The sequence below is a fragment of the Phodopus roborovskii genome, unplaced genomic scaffold (genome assembly GCF_943737965.1).
Source record: "Phodopus roborovskii unplaced genomic scaffold, PHOROB, whole genome shotgun sequence".
Lineage (NCBI taxonomy): Eukaryota > Metazoa > Chordata > Mammalia > Rodentia > Cricetidae > Phodopus > Phodopus roborovskii.
In genome coordinates this window covers 1,184,807-1,190,132 of record NW_026126539.1, presented here as the reverse complement: position 1 = coordinate 1,190,132, position 5,326 = coordinate 1,184,807, and the positions used below count along the sequence as shown (strand labels likewise).

General features: G+C 35.3%; 1 long non-coding RNA gene across 1 annotated transcript; it reads left to right on the top strand.

The window, feature by feature from the left end:
• The first annotated feature begins 1,196 nt into the window (after window positions 1-1,196).
• On the top strand, window positions 1,197-4,092 carry LOC127232571 (uncharacterized). The gene is made up of 3 exons (XR_007835404.1): window positions 1,197-1,249; window positions 3,840-3,935; window positions 4,022-4,092. It is a non-coding gene; the product is annotated as an uncharacterized LOC127232571 (long non-coding RNA).
• The last annotated feature ends 1,234 nt before the right edge of the window (window positions 4,093-5,326 follow it).

Sequence of the window (5,326 nt, the reverse complement as noted above, 5' to 3'; positions counted from 1 at the left end):
CTGGCACTCTGCAGCAGCTGTAGGTCAGCCTTAATGAGTAGTAGTCCATATTGTTGAGCTCTTGCACAAACCTCATCTCTGCCACCATGCCTAATTTGTTCATGTGCCCATTGGGCAATGACAAGAATGGCTGAAGAAAGAGGTTGACTGTCCACAAAACAAGTCATTCTATCTATTTGGTTATTGAATTACTCAGCTGAAGTCACATTTTGATGAGAATTTATATGGGACACAAATATTTTCACATTCTTCACCTATTTGGAGAGATCTATCCACATACTTCTTCCCTATCTTTGTCACCAGTTTTCTATCCATGCTCTTTCCAAGTACCTAACCACCAGGCAATCCATTGGCTACAGCCCATGAGTCAGTGAACAATCATACATCTCATCAATTAAACAAATTGTTTAATCATGTGTACACCCTGAAGTTCTGACCACTGTGAAGACTTCTCTTTACCAGTGTCTTTCAAGGTTGTCCCATAAAGGGATTGTAATGCTTCAGCTGTCCACTTCTGGGTGTTTCTTGAGTAATGAACAGAACCATCAGTAAACTAGTCCCTAGTCTTCTCTTCTCAGTCAATTGATCATAGGGAACACACCATGAGTCCATAGGTATATACTTGACAGCAGCTGGCACTGTGATGGTAGTAGAAACCACAGGCATTGGGCAACTTCTTCATGTAACTTGCTTGTGTGACAACTAAAGATAGCTATTACAGTAAATATTATTATTGCCACTGAAATCAAGCTGGTACCCAGGGTAAGGGGCCTGGACTTCATTACAGAAGTTGCAGAGTTGTAATTTGAACTCAGGTCTCTCCAACTGCAGAGTCTTCTTTCCTTACTAATATTTCACCCTCCTTCCTTCCTCAACAGAACTTTCACTCCTGATTTCATTTTTAATTTCCATATTCTTTTCACTGAACACTCTGTTCTTGTCTGAAAAATTAAGTGAACAAACAATCTGCACACCTGTGCATTGGGAAAACTCAGCTTACTTACTTTTTTAGGACACATTTATACATAGCCTTTTGTTCCTCCACAATAAAGGTTAAATGGGAGACAGAGGAGTTCGCTTTCCTGTGACTCTGTCACCCTGTAGACAATTGGCAGCGGGAGAGCAGCAGCTGCCACACTCTTCAGATATCTCTCTATTTAAAGTTCAAAGAGGAGCAGGATAACAATACGGAAGAAAGACGTGTGGCCCTGACTAAGTCACCCAACAATAGAAATAATGGCTGAAAAAGGTAAGCTGTAAAGCATGGGGATTTCTTGCCAGAAACAGCTTCCTGACTTCTTGACTTTGTTTCTAAGCATTTAGATCTTGAAGAAGGTATGCTCTCTGCTGAAGAACCACTGGCTTCGTGTTTTAGTGTGACTGCAAAAAGCTATTAAACATGTAGTTTTTGGACCATATAAGATGAATAATTTTGAAATTATCAGTGAAACAGAATAATTTCATATCAGTTTTCTTGGAAAGGTGAATTATCAACTACAGTATTGAACTATACTTGAGATCTTGGGGGGTTTTGGACCAGACGTAAGAGCAGTTGAGTTCTTCATCAGAACTGCAGGATGGCTGCATGAATTTGGAGAAGTCTTCCCAGTTCTGAGTCTATATTATGACTGTCAAATTAGAATACTGAGCTTACTCATCTCTGATATGCTTCATAACTGAATTATTTTTTCTAATTCTAAAACCTTATGTCATATTTATATGCTTACATAAAATAATTGATTCAAATATGAATAAATAGACAGTTTGAAGCAATTATGAGAAGCAATTTTTAAATACATACTTGGCATCTTTGCTTTCAACTCTGACAACAATCAACACTGTGAGATATGCATATATCACCACCCTCATTTTCCACTTAAGGAAACTGAGACATAATGAAGTTTAGTATGTGTCCATGGCCACTAGATTGTGGTGGCACCAGGCCTCAGACCTGGGCAGTGTTGCTCCACAGTGAAGTGCCGCTAAGAATGCTTCCAATGGTAGCTGCTTTGGTAAGCTTGAAACCAGACAAACAATAAAGCATTTTAAAACACTCCTGCATTTAAAAGGGAGATTTGTTCTTATTTGTGCCATTGGTGTAAGAGATTTAGGAAAAACATTAGGTTTCATGTATTACCATTTCCAAATGATGCATCAGATTATGGTAGAACCGAAAATGTTGGTGTTAAAAAATGATCAATGCAGTTGTACTTGCTTAACATGCACAGATACTTGCACTGTTTTACAATGCATAGCAAATAAAGGAATATTGACTTTTAGAGTTTGATGATGTGCAGATTTTATTAAAACAGGTGTTATAAAATTTTACTAAAATATACTTGTATTAAACATTTATAATCAATTGAAATGTCTGTTAATTTTCAAGCTCTTTGAAGTTGATGGAAGTGCTGTATCACTTAAATAAATAATTAAAAATACTGTCATGTACTTTCATTATAATGGTATCTTAATTAAAAAAATTCTTTCTCCCAAATGAGACTGAAGTATGTCTCATAATCTTTACTTTACCCTTAGAGCAACAGCACATGGCAAGTAAGGAGGAGGTTTTTCCCTTCAATGCATCATGCCTTGTTCAAGGTCACAATTAGGAGAAGCAAGAAAATCCCATTTTGGAAGATAAGGAAGACTTTAACATTCTATGAAAAACCTTGAAACTATTAAAATTCATTTAAGCTTCAGAAAGTTGACTATTATGAAAGTATCTTCTAATTTTAGAAGTTCCTCATCTCCTGATGACTTTATTTTAACAGCATTAACCACCCTTCACATTTGAAGTGATGAAAATTGTAATGGGACTGCAATTGCTAAGAACATCCACTCTCTCTCTTAGCTAATGACATATGATCTCTTTGTGTTCTTCAGTTAAGACCATGTCTTAGTCCTTAACACAGTTACATTAATTTTATAAGATATTTTTCTGTGCTGCTTTTCTTTCTTCTTTTATTTTCTTCTTTTTCTTTTTCTTTCTTTCTTCATCATTTTTTTGGGGGGGTTCTGTGGTATATGCCTGTGTGTTTACAGAATGAACAAGAGTGACAAACAGTATTATAGAAAACTATGTATATAAATTGCTTTTTTACAGACCAGGTAAAAACAAGAGATGAAGCAATATGCAAGCATCTTTCATGTGTATTGGATTATTATTGCCCATAGTCAAGCTCAGCACTGGTAGTGATAGAGAATGACTTTAAGGAAATATATATATATATATATATATATATATATATATATATATATATATATTTCTGATGATTTTTTTTTCTCCTGTGAAATTTAAGATCAAAGTCAATTATTGAGATCAAGAGCAATTCTGAAAACAATCTAATCTTGCGTGTTATGAGTAATTCAGTTCAGTAGGAATTACCTCACAGTTATATTGGATTGTTGTTATGTAAACAGCTGCTAGACCCATCGCTGGACAAACTTATGAGTATGTTCTTTAACCACTAAACACAGGCATGTTGGGTCACATTTACAAAGCCTTTGCACACACTGCATCATTTGACTGAGGAAGCAGCCAAGAGGTAGATACTTCAAGTTCTACTACCGAGCAAGATGCTTCAAGTTTAAAATTGCACAAGCTCATGGAACTGTAAAAGGGTGACCTGTGGTTTGAACTGAAGGCTTATATTTCATATCCCGGATTTAAAATTCATTTACAGGGTGTCTTCTGAAGAAAACAAGACAAACATATTCATGTATGAGCCTGATCAAAGTGCACTTTTTTTTTAGCTTCCCCATAGATCTTTCGACATTTTGCTTTATGAAGTTTAATGCCAAAAGGGTCTATTTAATTTGTTTTCATTGCCTTTAAGTAGAGTCAGCATCACCACAGCTCATGGTTCCAATTCTTCTCCTGGTTGGATGGATTGTAGGCTGTATCATAGTGGTTTACATTGTCTTCTCCTAGAAAAGTAAGCATTTTAATAATGAATGTTTCTTCAAAATTGTTCTAGAATTGATTTTTTCTATTTTACTAAAGAAATGTTTTGTCCTTCAGGCAAGAAGACTTCAGGCTGATATCACTTAGAAGAACTAAGAAAAATAAGAACATGGCTGATCATTAAAAATGTCTCATGTTAATTAGCTGCAGTGTTTTGTATCTTTTGGGAGCTAAAATCTGGTTTCATAAAAATATCTTAGGGTCTTGCTTGAAATTACAGATAAAAAATAAGAAAATTCAGGTGAATTTTTCTGTGTCAAGAAAATAGGCAATATATGCTTAATTATGGCTAAAAACACATTAAGCAACAGGGTTGAGTATGATAATTTATTAGATTAGAAAATGTTTTCTATTTTCCTGACAAAATGGATAATTGGACTAAGGAACAAGCAACAAACAGAAGACAAAAGACAATTGAAAAATTTGGGTCTTACCTCTGGATCATAATGACAATGTTTACAGCTGTGTAACAAACATACATGTTTGGCATCATTTGTATTGGTAAGGTTGTGGGAGATAAGCACTTTCATACACTGTCTTTGCAAATTCAACATGGGATATTTTGTTGTTGTTTGCCTTTTGGAGACCATCTTGGTGTTGTTCAAGCTGGACTTAAGAGATTCTCCTGTCTCAGGCTCCTTGAGTAGTTGGGAATGTGGGTGTGTACTGTTACACCCAGCTAGGTATATAACATTCTGGGGGTATATTTGGAAGTTAGTATCTTCCAATACATTATTTTGAACCAGTTTTTTGTTTTCATAGGTTATGTCAGTTTCCACAAAGCAACAAAAATACATAATGTCACATTGTGCAGAGGCCAGAGTCCACTGTGACATAAACGTGATGTAAGAGACCTTAGAAAGTAATGAAAGAGGTCTTTACATATTGATGTGATGTAATCTCCAGAACTGAAAATGTTAATTGAAGGAATTCGATAGGCTGGAGAGATGGCTCAGCTGTTTAGAGTACTAGGGGGCTCTTACAGAGGACTCAGGTACAACTCCAAGCATCCACATGGCACCTCACAATATCTGTAACTCCAGTTTCAGGGAATCTGACACCCTCTTCTAGCCTCCTTTGGTGCTAAGTAAATAAGTGGTAAACAGATATATGTGCAGTCAAAATACCCATACCATGTAAAATAAAAATAAGGAAACATTTAAAAAGTCAGGCATATCTACTACCATTTGTGTAAGAAAAGGAGGAGTTTAATAAATATGCATGTAACTAAACACTTACTACACAAACAGTAGAGACTAGATATTTTATAATGTTATAATATAATGTCATATAATAATATGAATATTTTATAAGCTAAAAAGAAAAAAAATCAGTAACCTCCCAAATTGAAAACAAGCTAAA